A 23,973-nucleotide genomic window follows, 5' to 3' on the forward strand; every position below is an offset into this window, starting at 1 on the left:
ATGCATACAGCACTGGACCCGGTATCAGGAAAACCTGTTTTCAAATCCAGCTTCAGATATTTACTAGCTGTGAGACCCTGAGCAAGTCACTTAACTTGTGTCTGCCTCAGTTTCCTCACTTAAAATGAGGCCGATTATAGCATCTTCCTCCCAGAGTTGTTGTCAGGATTAAATGAGACATTTGTAAAGTTCTTTGCAAACCTTAAAGTATAATATAAATGCCAGCTATTATTATTATTAATGAAATGACATTTAGATAATACGTTTAGTTTTATAAATTACTTCCCACACATTATCTCATTTGATCCTCACAACAAATCTGGGAGGCAAGTGCTGGAGGTGTTAATATCCTCCTGTCCTGTCCCCATTTTAGAGATGAAGAAACTCTTCCTTTCCAAAGCTAATCACTCTACCTATGATTTTGATCTTATCACTACCTATTTCTTCTAAGACCTTCAATTTTAATTCAAATCAACATTTATTCATCATCTCCATTGCACAAAGAAACCTCCCTCCTTTCAACTATTTCCTCTTAATAAACTAGTATTTTAAAAATTTAAACCAGTTTTTAATCCCTCCTTTCCACTAGCTCTTCCCCTTTGTCTTCTAGTAGACACAGGTGGGTCATTTGCCATCATTTAAATAAATGAATTGCAAGTTATAGCACCTGGGGTAGTTTTCCTAGGCCTCAGCCTATTTGAGGTTTTAATTTTCCTGATATTCTTTATTTAGGTCCACAATATTTTATATTTCTCTCTTATATTCCTCCTTGCTTATGTACCTTCACCCACATTTTGTAGATGCCCTTTTAAAATAATAAAAAAAACTCATGAGAGAGCTCTTCATATTATTTTTCTTATTTTTTATTGTATTATTTATTATGTATTATTTATTGTATTGTATTATTTTCTTCAGATGGCACCTACCCCTTTTCTTCATTTGGATAATTCTTTTTATATGAGAGGAACTTTGGAGAACTATGCTAATGAATTGAATTAGAAGGATGCATTGATATGTGGGGGAGAAGAGAAACCTGAAAGATGGTGTTTGGTAACAGTAAAAACTATAACAAGACAACTTTTTGGGGGTGTTTATAAGTGGGAATTAGTGCCCCCTTTACCAGTTAACAAGGTGGCCTGGATGGCAGGTTGGACTATAAGCAAATTATGGACCTTCAAAAATATAATCAAAATATAATTCAAAAATGTAATCCAGGGGCAGCCAAGTGGATAGAGCACTGGCCCTGGATTCAGGAGGACCTGAGTTCAAATCTGACCTCAGACACATAACACTTACTAGCTGTGTGACCCTGGGCAAGTCACTTAACCCCATTGCCTAGCCAAAAAAAACAAAAACAAAAATGTAATCCAGAATTTGTCATGGATCCCTTGGCCAAAAAAAAAAGTAAGTTGCATAAATTAATACCCTGAACAAAGAAGTTTTTTGTTTTTTGGTTTTTTTTGGCAGTCTAATCAAGTAAGTTTGCCAAAACAAGACCTTTACCCAAAGTAAATAATTTATTCCTTTTGAGTACTACTACCTACCTCTTTGAGTTCTAGATGATGGCCTTCCATAGAAACATTGACCCTTAACTCTCTAGTCCCCAAAGCTGTCTTCCTCACATAACCTAGTCTACCAAAATGGCACATTTCCATGGAACTCATTCACTCCTTCCTCTACCATACCTGGCATTTAAAAGCAATTCTTATTGTCAAAACACACACACACACACACACAGCACCTTTTGTCATCTGGCCTCTGCATTAGCTTGATTTTGGTGAAGAGAGGCTGGGGTTGCTTTACCTGTTATACTATTTGTAGTAACAATTGGAGGTTAGACCTTGGAGGTTGTTTGAAAGACAAATTTCATCATTATCATCAACAACATTTACTGCCTTGCAATTCACTTGTAGCAAAAGTTTGAGTCAACATTTCATTTCCTGCATAACAAATGAGCAAAACCTTTTAATAAATGAAAATTTCACTTTTGGGAATAGAAGTGTGAATGAAAGCCCAATTTATGAATTCAATCTTCTCTGCTTCAGACAATGAGTATTGGGTTTTTAATTATAATACATACTGCTCAAAATCATATGAATTACATGAATTCACTGTAGGGGAAGGGTAGAGTTTTAAAACATATTTACATTATCAACTCTGTCTATTGTGACTAAGAATCCAAAACATCTTAATGTGAGTTGGCTATGGCACATAAATAGAATTACTATGAAACTATAGAGATTCATAAAATTTAGGGTGGTTTGAATCCCCAAACAAGTAACTGGTTCTAAAATTACTACTACAATTGAAATAAATTGTTGTAAAAATTATATTTCAATTTCTTGTTAATAAGACCACAAAACAGAAAGGGAAAAGCAGCTACTGAAATAGATAAAACCTCTCTTCTGGAGCAAACTCAAGTGTTTCAACTCAATTGATGCACTGGTCATTAATGGATAAAAGAAAATATGGTATTCGTATAACAACTTATTATCTAGATATGTCGCCAACAAGTAAGCTAAACATAAGGAATGAATTTCACAATCTGACTTTATAAGAAAATAAATTCTACTTCTCACATAGAATAGTTGTCAGAACTACAGAAATCTGATTCTGGCCTCAGATTAGAACACAAGAACTCAGTAAAAATAGTAACAATAGTAACAATATGTATAACTACACAGAGTTAGCGCTAGAAGAAACCTTAGATCTCCTCTAGTCAAAACTCCCTTGTTTACAACAAATGAGTAAACTGAGCCTTGAGAGGTTAAGTAAAGTTTCCTAGGGTCACATAGCTAATTAAGTAGCAAAGTTAGGATCCAAATCCAGGGCAACAAGGGGTATGGATGGGGACAGGGTAGGGAATCTTGTTCCTTCTCCATGTGATCAACTCAAGTCTTGGATACTCAGACACCTTCCCATTTCCCTCAGGCTCCTCTGTCTTCTAATCATAGGGCTGGAGAGTAGAGTACTGACCTCCTCTCAAAGCCTTCCTTTATAGAGGGCAGAAATTGGACTTTCAGTTCACTCCATCTGCAGCTCTGCTTGAGAGCTTTGGACAGGACAAACATTCTTCATTTACCTTTGAGAAAAGACATGGTTCTAGCCACTGTTCAGACACATGGAGAGAGGCAGTGAGACTTTGAAAGCTATAGACATGTAGGAGAAGCTAACTCTTCAACACATCCTTGATTTCCAGTTTGCTCTCATAGAGACTTTGAGGAATATCCCCTTGGGTGGGATCAGGTCTCAGTTGATCTCGCCAAAAAATAATGTAAAAGAGACACTTTTAAGGTTAATCATCATTAGTATCACATTCTTATGTCTAGACAATCAACAGAACAATATGTCAACCCCCCAATTGCTAATTAGCAGCTTGCTAATTTCTGAGGTATAATTATTCACTCTGCAAATTTAACAATTTTCCAAGCTGGTTTGAACTGCCTTAAGTTCAGAAGTCAAATACAGCTTTGAAGTTCTGAGCCTGAGTGATAGGTGACTTCAACAAAACTTTGATTTAATTTTTCCTAGAAATATTTTCTTCCTTATGTCTGTTGAGGGCACCACCATTCTTCTAGTCTCCCACACTTACAATCTCAATAATTATCCTTCATTTCTTATTCTTCCTTACTCCATATTTCCAATCAGTTGCTGCATCTTGTTATTTCTACCCTACAATATCTTCCATATCTGACCTCCCACGTACACAGCTACCACCTTAGTTTATAACTTCATCATCTCTTACCTAGATTATAACAGCAGCCTTCTAATGGATATTCCTGTCCCAAGTTCTTCCCCAAACCAATCCACCCTCCATTCTGTTGCTCAATTGATTTTCCATAAAAGTTGTCCATCTATTTTCAATATTCTGAGCCATCTCTTTTTCCCATCAAGTATTTTCTAGATGAACACACTTCCCATTTCTACTTCCAGTATTCCCCCTTCTGAGGATGCCCTCATACTTCTTTACTTGTCTAAATACTATTCATCCTTTTTTGTTGTTGTTATTCAGTCGTGTCTGATTTTGTGACCCCATTTTGGGGTTTTCTTGGCAAAGACACTGGAGTAGTTTGCCATTTCCTTCTCCAGCTTATTTTACAGTTGAGGAGCTGAAACAAACAGGGTTAAGTGAGTGACTTGCCCACAGTCATACAGCCGATAAGTATCTGAGGCCAGATTTGAACTCATGATGATGAGTCTTCCTGATCCCAAGCCCAGTGTTCTATCAACTGGACCACCTAGCTGCCCCATTAATCTTTTGGTCAGTAAATCAATCAATAAACACTTATTTTATTTTCTAGACAATAAATGATGTGCTCATGTTTTCCTGGTCACCAGTGGAGTGAAGCAGGAATGTGTGCTTGCTCCCAGGCTTTTTAGCATAATATTTTCAGTGATGTTGTTAGACACCTACAATGAGAATGAAAATAGCATCAAGATCAACTACTACACTGACGGTAAATTATTTAACTTGAAAAGCTACAAGCCAAGACTAAAGTGGAGGGGGAGTTGGTGAGTAACTTTTTGTTTGCAGGTGATTATGCACTCAATGCAGCCTCTGAGGCTAAGATGTGACTTGATTCTCTGCTGCTTGTGCTAATTTTGGCCTAACAATTAACATCAAGAAAACAGAGGTTCTCTACTGGCTAGCACCATACCATCCATACATAGAACCATTGGTTATAGCAAATGGAGAAATTTTGAATTCTGTGGATAAGTTCACTCACCTTGGCAGCATACTTTCCAGGGATGTACATATAGATGATGAGTTGATTCACACATTGTCAGAACCAACTCAGTGTTTGGGAAGAAGGAAATGTGAAGCTTCTGAAGGAAAGTGTGGGAAAGAAGAGGTTTTAGACTGCCTGCCAAACTGTAGGTCTACAGAGGTGTTGTGCTGACTTCATTGTTGTATGCCTGTGAAACCCGCCATGCTGGAAAACTGAATCACTTCTATTTTAATTGTCTTGGGAAGATTCTGAAGTTCAGCTGGCAAGATAAGGTATCAGACAATGAGGTCCTTTCTCAAGCTGAACTGCCAAGCATTCAAACTCTACTCCCGAGAGTACAATTCTGATGGGCTGGTCATTGTTTGAATGCCAAACATACATTTACCTAAAAGATTATTTTATGGAGAACTCATACGACGTAAGGGCTCATGTGGAAGTCAGAAGAAGTAAATCAAGGACACTCTCAAGGTCTCTCTGAAGAATTCTGGAATCAATTGGGGGACATGGGAGACACTGGTACAGGACCAGCCAGAATGCATGCATGCATCAAAGAAGGGGCTATGCTCTATACCTAAAGCAGGATTACAGCAGTTCAAATGAAATGTGAGATGTACAGATTTAGAGACATCTCCACTTCAAGTGTTCATATGGATTATTTGTGCCTGACCTGGGCTTATATTGATCTATTAGCCACAGTCAAACACATTGTACCTTGACCCCAACATGGTGATGTCATTTTGGTCTTCTTTGAGCATGAAAGACAACAATCAAACATTCATTAAATAGCTATGTGTTGTGCCTTGCACTGGGGATTTAGAGAAAAGTATAAGGTAATTCCTGCCCTCCAGGAACTCACAATCTATTGGGAGAAGACAACATAGAAGTAGAAGCCAATAAGAGGAGGGTAGGGGAAGATTACCTGGCAGGGGAGAATGAAAGACCTGCAGCTAGATTGGAAATGATGAGATGAAAGTCCTGAGCCCCCTCTTTAAATGGAGAATATGGGAGCAGCTCTCCAATGTCCACCCTTCACCCTCTTCAATCCATTAATTCTACAATACCACTAAGCCCTTTTAAAGCACTTTACAATGAAATGCTCTTTGCTTCTTGCCAACATTTACCACTTACTGTCTAACCTTTATTTTGGAATCAAACATGTACCAACTTGAGATGCTTATAATCACCTTCTAATTGTACTCTCTGAGTTCATTCTCTTCCTTATGCCAATACATACTCCACCTAGCTACCAAAATGATTTTCTAAAGTATAGGTTTCACCATGTCATCTATCTGTTCAATAAATTCCAATTTCTTTAAGGATGCTTAGGATCAAATGTAAACCTCTGTTTGGCATTTCATGCTCTCTACAGCCTCGTCCTTTGCTATCTTTTACTTTAGTTTTTTTTTTTTTAAATGTAATATGCATTCTATGGGTCATCTACACTGGCTTACTTGCTTTTCCTCACACATTACAGTCCAATCTCTTTCCATGGTCTTGTACTGGGTTGTTCTTTGTCTAGAATGCTTTCCTTTCTAGCCTTTAACTCTTAGAATATCTGTCTTTCTTAAAGAATCAGTCCAAGGGGCGGAGCCAAGATGGCAGAGTAAAAGCAGTGACTTGCTCGAGCTTTCCCCCAAACCCCTCCAAATACCTATAAAAAATGATTTTAAACAAATTCTAAAGCAACAGAACCCACAAAAAGACAGAGTGAAACAAATTTCCAGCCTAAGACAACCTGGATGGTTGATCAGAAAGGTATATTGCGCACAGGCCTCAGCAAACTTGGAGCAGGCCTCAGAGGACTAATCACAGGCAGCTGTGGTGGTTTCCAGACTTCTCAACCCATAAAGGCCAAAGACAACTTAGAAGGTCAGTAGGAAAAGTCTGTGTCTGCAGTGAGAGAAAGAAGCACATTGGTCCCAGCTCCAGTCCCCAAGCTTGGCCCTGTGTCGGAGGCTGCCTCCTGAGCTTCTGGCCCACAGACTGAGGGGGAATCGAGTGGCTGATCAGAGGGGGATTGCAGGGATCTTTCTGCTGGGCCAGGATTCTCTTGCTTTGCCCATGCTTGGATCTGGATCACAGTTTGGGGTGGCAGTTCTGGGTCCAGGAGGAGCACTGGCATGGTGAAGCGTGTAGTGGCTGTGGAGAGGAAATCCTCCTCACAGTTCCAAGACAGAAAAGAGTGCTCATAGACCAGAGCACAGGCCAGGAAAGGAGTAAACACCTCGTCCCTTATCATACCACCTTGGGAGAACTGAAAATTTACAGGTCCCTAGAAGTATCTCTGAAAACAGCTACACAAAACCCCTGAAGCTTGGGACAGTACATTCTCCACACTGGTAACAGACCCCAACCTTAACAAAGAGTTTATAACTCAAGTAATTGACTGGGATCATGAGCAAGCAATGCAAAAAGAGTCAGATTATATTGTCTTACTTTGGTGACAAAGAAGATCAAAACATACAACCAGGAGAAGACAACAAAGTCAAAGCTCCTACATCCAGAGCCTTCAAGAAAAATATGAATCAGTCCCAGTCCATGGAAGAGCTCAAAAAAGATTTTGAGAAACAAGTAAGAGAAGTAGAGGAAAAACTGAGAGTGATGCAAGAAAATCATGAAAAACAAGTCAACAGCTTGCTAAGGGAGACCCAAAAAAATACTGAAGAAAATAACACCTTAAAAATAGCTTAACCCAAATGGCAAAAGAGGTCCAAAAAGCAAATGAGAAGAATACCCTAAAAAGCAAAATTGGCCAAATGGAAAAGGAAGTCCAAAAGATTACTGAAGAAAAAAGTTCCTTAAAAATTAGAATGGAAGGGGGGCAGAGCCAAGATGGCGGAGGGAAAGTAGTGACTTGCTTGAGCTCTCCCTCAAACCCCTCCAAATACCTATAAAAATGACTCTAAACAAATACTAAAGCAGCAGAACCCACAAAAAAACAGAGTAAAACAAATTTCCAGCCCAAGACAACCTGGATGGCTGATCGGAAAGGTATATCACGCTGGGCTAGGAGAGGAGCGCAGTTCTACATGGGCATGTAGGCCACAGCAACCCTAGTGCAGGCCTCAGAGGACTGAATCGCGGTCAGCTGTGGCAGTTTCCAGACTTTTTAACCCACAAATGCCAAAGACAACTTAGAAGGTCAGTGGGAAAAGTCTGTGACTGCGGTGAGAGAAGAAGCTAGGTCTCAGCCACCCCAAGGGCAGTGACTGCCTCCTGAACTTCCGGCCCACAGACTGAGGGGGAATCGAGTGGCTGATCAGAGGGGGATTGCAAGGATCTCTTTGCCAGTGCTGAGGCAGGAATCTCTTGCTTTGCCTATACTTGGATCTGGGTCACAGTTCTGAGGGGCAGTCCTGGGGTGAGGAGGAGTGCTGGCGTGGTAGAGCTTGTTGTGGTGGTGGAGAGGAAACACCTCACCCCTTATCATAGCACCTTGGAAGAACTGACACTTTTCAGGTCCCTAAAAGTATCTCTGAAAACAGCTGTACAAACCCCCGAAGCTTGGGACAGTACATTCTCCACATTGGAAACAGACTCTTACCTTAACAAAGAGTTTAAAACTCAAATAATTTGCTAGGATCATGAACAAATAAAGGCGCAAAAAAAGTCAGGCCATAGAATCTTTCTTTGGTAACAAAGAAGATGAAAACATACAATGAGAAGACAACAAAATCAAAGGTCCTACATCCAAAACTTCCAAGAAAAATATGAATCAGTCCCAGGCCTTGGAAGAGCTCAAAAGGGATTTTGAGAAGCAAGTAAGAGAAGCAGAGGAAAAACTGGGAAGAGAAATGAGAGTGATGCAAGAAAATCATGAAAAACAAGTCAACAGCTTGCTAAAGGAGACCCAAAAAAATACTGAAGAAAATAACACCTTAAAAAATAGCCTAACCCAAATGGCAAAAGAGGTCCAAAAAGCCAATGAGGAGAAGAATGCCCTAAAAAGCAAAATTGACCAAATGGAAAAGGAAGTCCAAAAGATTAATGAAGAAAATACTTCCTTAAAAATTAGAATAGAGCAATTGGAAGCTAGTGACTTTATGAGAAATCAAGACCCTGTAAAACAAATCCAAAAGAATGAAAAATTAGAAAACAATGTGAAATATCTCATTGGAAAAACAACTGACCTGGAAAATAGATCCAGGAGAGAGAATTTAAAAATTATTGGCCTATCTGAAAGCCATGATCAAAAAAAGAGCCTAGACATCATCTTTCAAGAAATTATCAAGTAAAACTGCCCTGATATTCTAGAACCAGAGGGCAAAATAGAAATTGAAAGAATCCACAAATGTCCTCCTGAAAGAAATTCCCAAAGGAAAACTCCTAGGAATATTGTAGCCAAATTTCAGATTTCCCAGGTCAAGGAGAAAATATTACAAGCAGCCACAAAGAAACAATTCAAGTATTGTGGAAACACAATCAGGATAACATAAGATTTAGCAGCTTCTACATTAAGGGACTGCAGGGCATGGAATATAATATTCTGGAGGGCAAAGGAGATAGGATTACAACCAAGAATCACCTACCCAGCAAAACTGAGTATCATTCTTCAGGGGAAAAAATGAGCATTCAGTGAAATAGAGGACTTTCAAGCATTCCTGATGAAAAGATGAAAGCTGAATCGAAAAGTTGACTTTCCAATACAAGACTCAAGTGGAACATGAAGAGGTAAACAGGAAAGAGAAATCATAAGAGACTTATTAAGGTTGAATTGTTTACATTCCTGCATGGAAAGATGATATTTGTAACTCATGAGACCTTTGTCAGTATTAGGGTAGTTGGAGGGAAAAAATTATATGTATGTATACAGATGGATAGATAGATAGATAGATAGATAGATAGATAGATAGATAGATAGATAGATAGATAGATAGATAGATAGAGGGCACTGGGTGAGTTGAAGATGAAGGGGCCATATCTGGAGAATAAAATTAAGGGGTGAGAGAGGATTATACTAGGAGAAGGAGAAAAGGAAAGGTAGAATGGGGTAAATTATCTCACACACAAAAAAAAACAGAAAAGAAAAGGCTCTTACAGTGGAGGGGAAAGGGGGGAAGGTGAGAGGGAATGAATGAATCTTATTCTCATAGGATTTGACTTAAGGAGAAAATAACATACACACTCAATTGGGTATGGAAATCTGTCTTAACCTACAGGAAAATATGAGGGGAAGGGGACAAGAGAGTAGGGGGATGATAGAGAGGAGGGCAGATTGGGAAAGGGAGTAATCAGAAGCAAATATTTCTGAGGAGGGACAGGGTCAAAAGAAAGAATAGAATAAATGGGGGGTGGCAGGATAGGATTAAGGGAAATAGAGTTAGTTTTTCACAGCATGTCTACTATGGAAGTATTTTGCATAACTGTGCATGTATAGCCTATATTGAGTTGCTTGCCTTTTCAATGAGGGTGGGTGGGGAGGGAGGAAGGGAGAATATTTGGAAGCCAAAGTTTTAAAAACATGTTTAAAAAAAATGTTTTCACATACAACTGGGAAATAAGAAATACAGGAAATGGGGTACAGAAATCTATTCTGCCCTACAGGAAAATAGAAAGGGAAGAGGGGGAGAGATAGCAGGGAAAGCAGACTAGGGGAAGGGGCATTCAGAATGCATGCCATCTTGGGGTGGGGGGAGGGGTGAGATGGGGTGAAAATTTGGAACTCAAAATCTTGTGGAGGTAAATGTTGAAAACTAAAAATAAATAAATTTATTAATTAAAAAAATAAAAAAAAGAAAGCAAAAAAAATAGAATGGAGCAATTGGAAGCTAGTGACTTTATGAGAAATTAAGATGTAAAACAAATCCAAAAGAATGAAAAAAAATATAAGAGAATGTGAAATATCTTACTGAAAAACAACTGACCTCGAAAATAGGAGTATGGTATTCCGAAGGGCAAAGGAGATAGGATTACACCCAAGAATCACCTACCCAGAAAACTGAGTATAATCCTTCAGGGTAAAAAATGGTCATTCAGTGAAATAGGGGACTTTCAAGCATTCTTGACGAAAAGACCAGAGCTGAATAGAAAATTTGACTTTTCAATACAAGACTGAAGTGAAACATGAAGAGGTAAACGGGAAAAAGAAATCCTAAGAGACTTATTAAGGTTGAACTGTTTACATTCCTGCATGGAAAGATGATATTTGTAACTCATGAGTCCTTTGTCAGTATTAGGGTAGTTGGAGGGAAAAAATTATATGTATATAATAGATAGGTAGATAGATAGATAGATAGATAGATAGATAGATAGATAGATAGAGGGCACAGGATGAGTTGAAGATGAAGGGGTGATATCTGGAGAATAAAATTAAGGGGTAAGAGAGGATTATACTGGAAGAACGAGAAAGGGAGAGGTAGAATGGGGTAAATTATCTCACATGAAACAGACAAGAAAAGGTGTTCACAGTGGAGGGGAAATGAGGGAAGGTGAGAGGGAATGAGTTAATCTTATTCTCATAGAATTTGGCTTAAGGAGAGAATAACATACACAGTTGGGTATGGACATCTATCTTACCCTACAGGAAAATAAGGGGGTAAGGGGACAAGAGAGCAAGGAGAAGATAGAGGGGAGGACAGATTGGGGGAGGGGATAATCAAAAGCAAACACTTCTAAGGAGGGACAGGGTCAAAACAGAGAATAGAATAAATGGGAGATGGGATAGGATGAAGGGAAATATACTTAGTTTTTCACAATATGACTACTGTGGAAGTGTTTTGCATGACTACACATCTATAACTTGTATCGAGTTGCTTGCCTTTTCAATGAGGGTGGGTGGGCAGAGAGGAAGGGAGAAAATTTGTAACCCAAAATTTTAAAAACACATGTTAAAAAAATTGTTTTCACATGCAACTGGGAAATAAGAAATACAGGAAATGGGGTATTGACATATATCCTGCCCTACAGGAAAATAGAAGTGGTAGGGGATAAGAGGAGGTGGGGAGAGATAGAAGGGAGGGCAGATTAGAGAAGGGAGTATACAGAATGCATGCCATCTTGGGGTGGGGGGAGGGATGAGATGGGGAGAAAATTTGGAACTCAAAATCTTATGGAAGTGAATGTTGAAAACTAAAAATAAATAAATTAAAAAGAAAAAAAAGACTTCCATCTTCCCAATTTTAACATACATTCATGAGTATTCCATGCATCCTAATCTTGCATCAAAGACACTTTAGTAATAAATCATTTTTAAGTTAAAAAAAAAGAATCAGGCCAAGTATCACATTCTTTAGGAGGCCTTCCGCTCTATGGCAAACTTCTATCTATTCTGTGTTTATTGTACATGTTATAATTTATATATATATGTTTTCTTTCCAAATAGAATGTAAGCTCCTTGAGGGCAAAGACTGTTTCTTCTTTTTCCTTTTATCTGTAGCACTTAGGCAAAGTGCCTGACATATAGTAAATGCTTCATAAATGCTTTGTTGTTTGGTTGTTTTTAGTTGTATCCAACTCTTCATGACCCCATTTGAGGTTTTCTTGGCAAAGATACTGTAATTATTTGCCATTTCCTTCTCCAGCTTATTTTACAGATGAGGAAACTGAGGCAAACAGGGTTAAGTGACTTGCCCAGGGTCACATAGCAAGTAAATGTCTTAGGCCAGATTTGAACTCAGGAAGATGAGTCTCTATCCATTGTGCCCCCTAGCTGCCCTCATAAATGATTATTGATTGATTACTTCTTGTATTGTACTAAATTATGTTGCATTTTCTTTCATTTTTATTTAGCACTCTGCAAGTTCGTGTCTTATTGCCACAATTAGATGGTAAGCTTCTTGACTGCTGGACTGTGTCTTGTCTTCTTTGAATCTTTCATTGTGCCTCCTATAAGGTCAATCATGCAGTATGTATATTTTGTTTCAATTTGATAGATCCTCCCCCCACCCTCTCCCCTAACTTGGGTCAAACACTCACTTGGGAGTAATAGCAATGACATTATATTACTAATTATTTCAAATTATCTGTGAGACTAAAGGAAAGTCAATTAACTTTTTTGAATTTCAGTTTCCATGGACAGTCATTATTGAACATAAATGAGTTCTTACTTGTTAGTCAACATTTATTAAGCACCTACTATGTGCCACTAATGTTCTACCTTGGAATGGTTTGACCTCCAAACATTTCTAAAATGAGACAGTTGAATTAGATGATACCTTAAAACTCTAAAATTCTGAATCTCACAACTGTATTAAATATACCTTATTTGTGCATTTTATTTTTTCCTAATCAGAGATGTCTGCTTACAAGATTAAACAATTCTTTCAAAGATATCCAGAATTCAAATATCCAAAGATAACTCCAGAATTATGTCTTAAGTCCACTGGTCAGTGATCTGTATCTCTGAAGTCAAAGATGATTGACAACTGGTAGAATTCTGTATGTAGGTGGCCTGAGTTATAATTTACATAAATTTTAGTGGCTACATATTCCTTTTTGATTAGTAGAATATGAGTTTGTTTAACAGTTAATTAGATTCAGATCTCTCTTCTCCATTATCATACATTTTAATTTTCTATTTTGGCATCTGGCAGCTGCCACTGCTCATACACTTAATCTTCCACAAGATCTAATTTCTGATGATTGTTGGTATCCTCTGGTAAATACAGTTTACAATAATTACACTGCCATCAACTCTTGCCTTGATGACAGATTTCAATCCACCACAGGAATCCAAAATCTGTTATAATCTTGTTCAACTGACAAGTATGAAACTCCACTATCCTATTAATTTTAGGATGGGGCAGTTTATGATTTTGTTAGTATTTCCAGTTTATTCTAAAGTTTGTCTACCAATCACTCAGTTAACAGAACAAGGTTAGAAGTTGAAGCTACATAGGAGAAGACTGTAGGAATAAGGGTGACAAAACCCACTTAATTATAAAAATTATTTTAAAATTTGAATTATAATGATCACAAACCTCAAACTGATGAGTAGAAAATATAGAATGAAGAGATTAATTCAATATAAGGAATATATAAGAGAAAACATCCCAATAATTAGAGCTATCTAAACCTAGAATGGGCTTCTTTGGAAGGGTTGTCAATTCTTTGTCACTGGAGGTCTTGAAGAGAAGGTTGGATGACCACTTATTAGGGATATTGTAGAGAGAATACAAAATTTGAGTAGGAGTTGACTAAATGACATCAAGAATCCCTTCCAGCAGTATAGTTCTTTGTAATCACTATATTTGTCTTGCTTCTTATTACCACTGTGAAAACAAAATGCAATATCAATTCCATTCTACCACTATTTTTCATAATAGTAATAACAGGCAACATAGAAGCAGTGTTTGTTCTGAAGGCTTAAAATATGTATATCAGAAGGTTCATTTAAAAAAAAGTTCCACTTAGAATCTCCTCTAAAGTCTTATTCTAATGATTTATCATGATGTGTAAGTAACCCTTCGGTTATTGTAGGCTATGCCATTGGACTGTAAGATTTGAATGATCCTACAAAATTAGAAAGGTTTTGAATATAAATCCAGTGACAGACTGCATATGTGATCCAAGGACCAGTCTTGCTTAAGCTGGAAAGAATTTCTCATAAGGTTGTTGATCAGTCAGTCAAAAAAACATTTGTTAAGTGCCTACTATGTGCCAAGCACTGTACTAAGTGCTGGGGATACAACAAAAGGTAAAAGACAGTCCTTGCCTTCAACGAACTCACAGCCTAATGGAGGAAAGGATATGCAAACAACTATATTCAAGTAAGCCATATATGGAATAAATTGGAAATAACCAATAGAGAGAAGGCACTAGAATTAAGGTTAGCTATAGGGTGGTGAATATTTTTTCCCCATAGGAACTCCTGACAACCTACTACTATTAAGTTGTAGTAATAGTTTTGCTACTGCTGTCAGTGGAGATCACTCTGATAAAATTATGAATTCATAGATATCAAAATATATAAAGTATACTTCTACAAAAGTCCTATGTAGATATCATTGTAGTCTAGAAGTAACCCTGGATTCCCCAAAAAATGCGAATGGAGTCCAAGGTCTGGAAGGTTCTACTAAGCTGGAAAGATTTTTAGTATGTTCCCTGCAAGAAAATCTAGTATTTCATCCCTGAGATTATTTTTGCTTGTAGGAATTTGATCTTAATCTATTCTTTTAGAATCCCCCTTGCTCCTGTTTATATGCCCCATTCCAAATTCCTTAAGTTTACTTAAAGTGCTACTCTCTTTCCATGGGTTTTTTTGTTTGTTTTTGTTTTTGCAACAGCATGTTTTAACCTCCTTTCTAATTTCTCAGAAACATGGTATCATCCTGGGCTTTTCAAATGTACATTCTTTATGAACTGGTGGCCACTCTTTTGGCTTCTTATGAAGTATCTTATTTAGCAATGAAATTCTGAAATGTAATAATTATTTCCCTTGGAATTTCAAGCTTTGGGGTTTTCCACTAACAACTATCAGTGGACCTTATCAATCAATACTTTACTATTTTCAAAACTTTAGATCAATTTTCTTATATTAATTTCAGTCTTGTGATGTTTAGGATTTGTAATTTATCACTTTTTTTCTGGAATAACTATGTTTCTTAAATTAACTCTATTACATATCTTGAAGATCAGTTTTTTAGGTTATATGGAATTCATGCATTCTTTCAAATTTTTGGCCTTTTCCTTCTGCCAAATTTTCTTCCACTTTATTTATGCTTAAGAAATGTCATTCTCTTTTTTTGAGCCTCTTAATTTATAAAGATTCTTATCATGTATTTTATTGTTTATTCTGTTGCTAATCTTATTTATTCCTTCTTTGAAAGCTCTCATTTCCAATCTAGTTTTTTTTTCTAAAAAGGTTTTATATATTTTTGAATAATTCTGGAATTTATTGCTGATTCACAATCTCTCAGGCATACTTAAAATTTGTTTTGCTCTTTTCATGAGGATCTTTTGGTTTGCTTTCCTTTAATTATATTTATTTTACTGTAATGTTTTTGGAAGTTCCTGCTCATTTCTCTTTCTGTCTTTATTAATTCCCATTTTGCTTTATTTTGTTTGGAGCCAGGCCTATCTCTAACCTTTTTCTCTTGGACATTTTGTCTTTCAGTCTTTATCTTGGACTTTTCTATTCCTGGTAGTTTGTACCCAGCTTCCCAACTCACTATTTGTCCCCTCCTACTTCCTTGTTATGGCATATACGTTGTCTCCTGGATAGGATACTGGGAGTGATAGGGTGTGTACAAATACTTGTGAATTCCCTGACACATGTAAAATCTTCCAGGAGAGACCTGTCAATTCTGCCCCATTGAATCCAATCCTGCCCCTGCAACAGCAGCATTTACTTTCTATCACGAGGTGGGTATAGGAACATTATTTTCTGTCTCTTATATGTTCTTTATGGGGGGAAGTGGCTAATTCAGAATAAGTAACTGCCCTGAGAAGCCCAGGTAGAGGCTACCATAGCCCAGTTTAAAACAGATCATCAGGTTGTTTGAATTGGCTGTGCTACTCCCAGAACATAGTATGAACTGGAGATATTTATGATATTTTAGTGAAAGCCTTAAGTAGTTCAGCTTTCTGCTGAACTTTCTGTTTTGTCTTCTCATGTCGATGCAGGCTTAATTACCATGGTTTCAGAGAATTTTTACCTGTTTTAAGTCTGCTGGGTTGAGGATTGTTTTTTTTTTTCTTTTCCCCCATCTGTTCATAAATTCCCCTTCCCCCCAAAAGAGGTGTGTATGTTTTTTAACCACTTATCAGAACAAAAAAGATGATTCTATATGAAACTATGAACTTCAATTTTACATAACTTAAAAATTCTACGTTTCTTTTTTTATTAATTTATTTTTAGTTTTCAACATTCACTTCCATAAGCTTTTGAGTTTTAAATTTTCTCCCCTTCTCTCCCTCCCTTTCTCTCCAAGGCAGCATGCAATCTGATATAGGTTCTATATATACATTCCTATTAAACATTTTCACATTAGTCATGTTGTAAAGAAGAATTAGAACCAATAGGAGAAACCACAAGAAAGAGGAAACAAAACAAAACAGAAGAAAAGAAAGAGCAAATAGTATGCTTCGATCTGCATTCAAACTCCATAGTTCCTTCTCTGGATGTGGATAGCATTTTCCATCATGAGACTTTTGGAGATCCTTGCTTTGCTGAGAAGGGCTAAGTCTATCAAAATTAGTCATCACCCGATGTGGCTGTTACTGTGTACAACATTCTTCTGGTTCTGCTCACTTCATTCAGCATCAGTCCATACAAGTCTTCCAGGTTTTTCTGATGTCTCCTTGCTCATCATTTCTTACAGCACAATAGTATTCCATTACATTCATATACCACAACTTATTCAGTCATTCCCCAAATGATGGGCATCCCCTCAATTTCCAATTCTTTGCCACCACATATAGATCTGCTATAAATATTTTTTGTACATGTGAATTCTTTTCCCATTTTTATGATCTCTTTGGGATACAGTGCTAGAAGTGCTATTGCTAGGTGAAAGGGTATGCACATTTTTATGCCCTTTGGGCATAGTTCCAAATTGCTCTCCAAAATGGTTTGATCAATTCACAACTCCACCAACAATGTATTAATGTTCCAATTTTCTACATCTTCTCCAATGCAATATGGTACTTCAAAGTTGTTTTGATTTGCATTTCTCTAATCAATAGTGATTTAGAGCATTTTTCATATGACTATAGATAGCTTTAATTTCTTCATCTGAAAACTGCCTGTTCATATCCTTTGACCATTTATCAATTGGGGAATGACTTGTATTCTTATAAATTTGACTTAGTTCTTAATGAGGCCCTTATCAGAGACACTGGTTATAAAAATTCTTTTCCAGTTTTCTGCTTCCCTCCTAATCTTGGTTGCATTGGCTTTGTTTGTGCAAAAACTTTTCAATTTAATGTAATCAAAATTATCCATTTTGCATTTCATAATGTTCTCTGTCTCTTGTTTGGTCATAAATTCTTCTGTTCTCCATAAATCTGACATAAATCCTTGCTCTCCACATTTGCTTACAGTATCAGCCTTTATTTCTAAATTGTGTTCCCATTTTGACTTTATTTTGGTATATGGTGTGACATTTTGGTCTATGCCTAGTTTCTGCCATACTCTTTTCCAGTTTTCCCAGGGGTTTTTGTCAAATAGTGAGTTCTTATCCCAGAAGCTGGGGTCTTTAGGTTTATCAAATAGTAGGTTACTATAGTCATTGACTTCTGTGTCTTGTGTACCTAGCCTACTCCACCAATCTACCACTGTATTTCTTAGCCAGTACCAAGCAGTTTTGATGATTGCTGCTTTATAATACAATTTAAGATCTGGTATAGCTAGGCCACCTTCCCTAGCATTTCTTTTTATTACTTCTCCTGATATTCTGGACCTTTTGCTTTTCCAGATGAATCTTGTTATTATTTTTTCTAGGTCTATAAAATAATATTTTGGTAGTTTGATTGGTGTGGCACTGAATAAGTAAATTAATTTAGGTAGAATTGTCTACAATTGTCTAAAAAATTTCAAAGGCCTTCTTTCTTTCAACATAATTGCTAATCTCTTGTCCCTTCTTGACTTCCCCTTCCCAATTAACAGATAAATAAAAATTTGCCTTTCTCTGCATCTCCAGTGCTTAGTTCAGCACCTGGAACTTAGATACACTTAATAAATGCTTATCAGTTGGTTGAAAATAATTAATGAACCATCTTGCTAAGCACATGAGCGTCTACATGACTTTTATTTTTAATTAAATATTATTTTTAAATTTTCAGGCATATGTTTTGCCCTCCCACTTCTACCTTCCCACTCCCACTGAAAAAAAAATGAAAACAAAATAAAATTCTTCTAACAAATAAGTATAATCAAGCAAAATAAATTCCTATAATGGATATGGCCAAAAATGTCTCTTTCTGTATATTGATCCATCATCTTTCTGTCAGTAGTGTAGGGGCATTCTTTACTATCAGTCAGCTAGAATCATGGTTGATCGTTGCATTTATCTGAGTTGTTAAGTCTTTCAAAATTATTCATTTTTATGTTGACATTATAATAAATTATTATCCTGGTTCTGCTGACTTCCCTCTGCACCAGTTCACAAAAGTCTTACTAGGTTTCTCTAAAACTGTCTCTTTCAAGACTTCTTACAACACAATAGTATTCCATTATATTCATATGTACTACAATACATATACAATAAATGTTTAACATACATTTACTATGTTCCCAGGGAGCTAGTTAGGGCAAGTAGGTGGCGCAGTGGATAAAGTGCAACCTGGGAGTCAGGAAGATCTGAGTTAAAATCCAGTCTCAGACACTAGCTGTGTGACTCTGGGCAAGTCACTTGACCCTGTTTGCCTCAGTTTCTTCATATGCAAAACGATCTGGAGAAGGAAATAGCAAATCATTCCAATATCTTTGTCAAGAAAATCCCAAATGAAGTCATAAAGAGTTGGGCATGACTAAAAAATGACTAAACAACAAAACACTATGTTCCAGGCACTGTGCTCAATATTCTCCAATTAATGGTCACCCTCTTTGGTTTACAGTTATTTTCCACTAAAAAAAGAGCTGCTCTAAATATTTTGTAGATATCAGACTATTTCTTCTGTCTTTGATCTATATGGGGTATAGGCTTAGTAATGATAACACTAGGTCAATGGGTATGCCAAATTTACTAACTTTGGGGGTATAGTTCCAAGTTACTTCCTAGAATGACTTGACCAATTCACAGCTCCACAAACAATGCATAAATGTGTCTGATTCTTCACAGCCTCTCCAAAATTCTTCATTTTCTTTAAAAAATAAAAATAAAAAAATAGCAAAACCTTGCAAATCTGAGTAATGTAGCTTCCTTTAATTTGTGTGTTACTAATTAGTAATAATTAGGAGCATGTGTGTGTGTGTGTGTGTGTGTGTATGTGTGTGTGTAGCTATTAGTAGATTGGATTACTTCCTTGAGAACTGCTGGTTTATATCTTTTTATTATTTTTCAAATGGCAAATGGTTCTTATTCTTATTTATGAATTTGAATTGAGACTTTCATCAGAGAATATATGTAAAGATTTTTTCCTAGTTGCCTATTTCTCTTCTAATCTTAGATTCATTGAATTTGTTTGGGGGAAAAAAACTTTTTAGTTTTATGTAATTAAAATTGTCTATTTTATCTTCTCTAATTCATTTTCCCTTATTTGGTCTTAAATTCTTTTCTTCTCTTTGCCATAGGTGTGAAAGGTAATTTCTTCCTTGATCTTTTAATTTGTCTATTACATAACTAAATGTGTATCAATTTGGAGGTTAATTTCCTACATGGACTTCTTTTTCTAGCAGTTTTTGTCAAATAGTGAGTCCTTAACTCAGAATCAGAGATCTTTGGGTTTATCAAACATTGGGCTACTATACCTATTTTTTTTTCTGTATGTTGTGTACCTAATCTGTTCCACAAATTGACCTCTCTGTCCTTTTACCATTACCAAATTATTTTGATGATCATTTATTTAAGTTGAGTTAAGCTTTTTATTTAATGTTACAAAAAATATTTAGTCAAACAGACCAAAGTCCATGTCATCATCAGACTCCTCAGATTCTTCTTTTTTTGCTTCCTCTTTCTTCTTCTTCTCAGTTGGGGCAGCTGTGTTAGCAGGGGCAGCACCAGCAGCTGCTGGGGCAGGTCCACCAACTCCTACATTGCAGATGAGACTTGCAATGTTGACATTGGACAGGGCCTTTGCAAATAATACTGGCCAGAATGGTTCAACATTTACACCTGCTGCTTTAATGAGGTCATTGATTTTATCCTCCGTGACTGTAACATCATTGTTGTGAAGGATGAGGGCAGAGTAGATGCAAGCGAGCTCAGAGATGGCCATTTCAGCAGAAGGATGAGGAGAGACTTGTTCATAGTGGTACTAATCATCGGTGCTGGTCTCCCCAATGTGGTCTTAGCTTCCAAAGAAGAACCAAGCACCTTATAGACAAATGAAGAGCGATGATTATTTATTTATAATATAGTTTGGGACCTAATGGTACTATGCCACCTTCCTTCTCACTTTCTTTTATTATTTCCCTTGAGATTCTTAAACATTTTTTTCTAAATGAATTTCATTACTATTTTTCTACTTCTATAAAGCAATCCTTTGGTAATTTTATAGGTTTGGCTTTGAATAAGTAAATGAATTTAGGTAGTATATTAATTTTTTATAATTTTTTATTTATTTCATTAAATATTGCCTATCATATGTACAATTTTTTTTAACAATCACTTAAAATTTTTTTGAGTTCCAAATTCTCTCCCTTTCCTTCCCTTTCTCCCTCCTTGAGAAGACCAATTTGACGTTGATTAGCATATTAATTTTTATTGTATTGACTTAGGCTTTATTGTATTGTATTGCCTAAGCCCTTAGCCCTTAGCAATTGACTTAGCCTCACATTGTATTGTATTACTTAAACCCTTAGCCTTTAGCAATTAAAATTTCTCCAATTATTTTGGCTTGTTTTTATTTCTACATATGTTTTGTAGTTATATGTTCATATATTGTGTGAATATTCACATATTCTTGTGGGAGGATTGGTAGATAGACTCCCATTTTTTTATACATTCTGCAATTATTTTAAATGCAATTTATCTTTCTATCTATTTCTGCTTAAATTTATTGGTAATACATATTAATACTGATTTTGGTGAGTTTATTATTTATTCTACAATTTTACTGAGGTTATTGTTTCAATTAATTTTTAGTTGACTTTCTAGAATCCTCAAAGAAAACCATCTTATCATCTGCAAAAGGCAATCATTTTGTTTTTATTTGCTTATTCTTACTCTCTTGATTTCTTTTTCTTACCTCACTGCTGTATATTGCAGGTTCAACATTATATCAAATAGTAGTAGTGACAATGGACATACTTGCTTTATCCCTAATCTTACTAGAAAGGGCTCTAAGTTATCCCCATTATGTATAATGTTGGCTTTTGGTTTCAGAGCTATACTATTTCATGATAAGGAAGGGTCAATTTATTCCTATGTTTTCTAGTGTTTTTTTTTAACAGAAATTGGTAGTGTATTTTGTCAAAAATGTTCTTTGCTTATTGATATAATCATAACATTTTTGTTCTTGTTATTAATACGGTTAATTATATTTATAGTCTCCTAATATGAAATCATTGTATTCTTAGAAAAACTTTAACTTGTTCTTTGTGTATAAACATTTCAATATGTTGTAGCATCTTAGCTAATATTTTGTTTAAAACTTTTATATAAGTATTTAATAGGGATATTGCTCTGCAGTTTTTTTTTTCTTTGTTTTGACTCTCCCTTGTTTGGGTACCAACATTATTTTTGCATTGCAGAAGAAATTTTTAGATTCTTTTTGTATTTTTGAAGTTTGTGCAATATTAGATGGAATTAGGGGAATTTGATCCTCCCAGTTTGATAGAATTTGCTTGTAAATTCCTATGATCCTAGTTATTTTTCCCCCTTTTGGAGTTCACTTTTTAGCTTGTTTGAATTTCTTTTCTGAGGTTGGGTTGTATAACTTTTCTGTTCATTGTTCTAATAATCTGGGCACTTCATAGTTTCATAAATATGTCTTTCTTTTAACTTGTTTATATTGGTATATAGTTGAGCAAAACAGTTTCTCATAATATTCTTTATTTCTTATTAATTTTGTTGAAAATTTTCCTTCTTTGTTTTCATACTGGTAAATAATTTTTTTCCTTTTTCTTCTTTTTAATAAAATTGGTTTATCTATTATATACATATACGTATATATTTTAAAAGCTTCTACTTGACACACACGCAATGATTATTTACCAATTTAATGATTTTTTTTGGTTTTAATTTTATTAATCTCTTCTTTATTCAAGATTTTTATTTTGATGTTTAATTGGGATTTTTAGATTTGTTGCTCTTCTAGTTTTATTTTTTAGTTGCACATCCAATTTATTCTTTCTCTTTTTGTGAGGAAAATGTTTAGAGATATAAAATTTCCCCTCAGGTCTGTTTTAGATAAACTGTAAAAAAATTTAGTGTGTTCCCTTGTTGTCATTATTTTTAATGAAACTATCTATCATTTCTATGATTTTTTTCTTTGATCATAAATTCTTTAGGATTATGTTATTTAGTGTCTAGCTAATTGTTAGTCTTTTCTTCAATGACCCTTTATTGAATGTAATTTTTATTGTATTACAGTCAAGAGGTTTTTACCTGATGTTCTACATTTATTTGAGAGGTTTATATGTGCTAATACATAGGCAGTTTTTGTAAAAATGTCATATGCAGCCAAGAATACATATATTCCTTTTTATTACCTTTTAATAATTACCAGATATTTATCATATGTAACTTTTCTAAAATTCTGTTCAAGTCCTTGATTTTATTATTTATTTTTTGGTTAGATTTCTCTAAATAGGTTGCAATAAGATCCCCCACTATAACAGTTTTACTCTCAATTTATTCCTATAACTCATTTAACTTTCCCTTTAGGTATGTATGTGCTATGCCATTTGGTGCATCTTTCTTAAGAATGAAATTAATTCATTGCTTATGCTTCAGTTGTGAATATGCTCATTTATAAATGAACATACTTCATTTTATTTATTTATTTTATTTTATTTATTTATTTAATTATTTATTATATCATTTATTTATCTACTTTTTCATTCTTTTAACTTTGTTTTGTTGTTTTCTCATGTCTTATGGAATCATTAGCTTCCACTTGCCCAATTCCAAAATTTTTAAAGAATTATTTTTTTTTAGTGAGCTTTTGTACTTTCTTTTCCATTTGGTTAATTCTACTTTTTAAATTCTTTTCTTTTCAGTGAATTTTTGTACATCTTTTCTCATTTGGCCAATTCTGCTTCTTACAGAGTTCTCTCAAGTGAATTTTTATACATCTTTTCTCATTTGGCCAATTTTGCTTTTAAGGTGTTATTTTCTTTAGTATTTTTTCTATCTCTTTTACCAAGCTGTTGACTCTTTTTTTTAATTTTTTATGACTTTCTTTCATATTGGGCTCTCCTTTCCCTCCCCCACCATTTTTTCTCTTTCTTATCTGATTTTTAAAATTCTTTTTGAGCTCTTCAAAAAATTCATTTTGGGCCTGAGACCAAGTCATATTTTTCTTTGAGGATCTGAATGTAGCAGTTTTGACTTTGTTTACTTCTTCTGAGCTTGTGTTTTGATCTTCCCTGTCCCCATAGTAACTTTCTATAGTTGGGTTCTTTTTTTTTTTTTTTTTTGGTTGTTGTTGTTTGCTCATTTTCCAGTCTATTTCTTGACTTTTAACTTCATGTTAAAGT

At 35.5% G+C, this 23,973-nt stretch overlaps 1 protein-coding gene and 1 pseudogene across 1 annotated transcript in view; both read right to left on the reverse strand.

Annotated features, from left to right (window-relative positions):
- Window positions 1-23,973, reverse strand: part of SPATA48 (spermatogenesis associated 48) — a 92,639-nt gene that overhangs the window by 62,314 nt on the left and 6,352 nt on the right. The window lies entirely within an intron of this gene.
- LOC114024182 lies at window positions 20,217-20,562 on the reverse strand (annotated as a pseudogene).

Source organism: Vombatus ursinus, unplaced genomic scaffold (genome assembly GCF_900497805.2).
Source record: "Vombatus ursinus unplaced genomic scaffold, bare-nosed wombat genome assembly UNPS02014820.1, whole genome shotgun sequence".
In the NCBI taxonomy this organism is placed as follows: Eukaryota; Metazoa; Chordata; class Mammalia; order Diprotodontia; family Vombatidae; genus Vombatus; species Vombatus ursinus.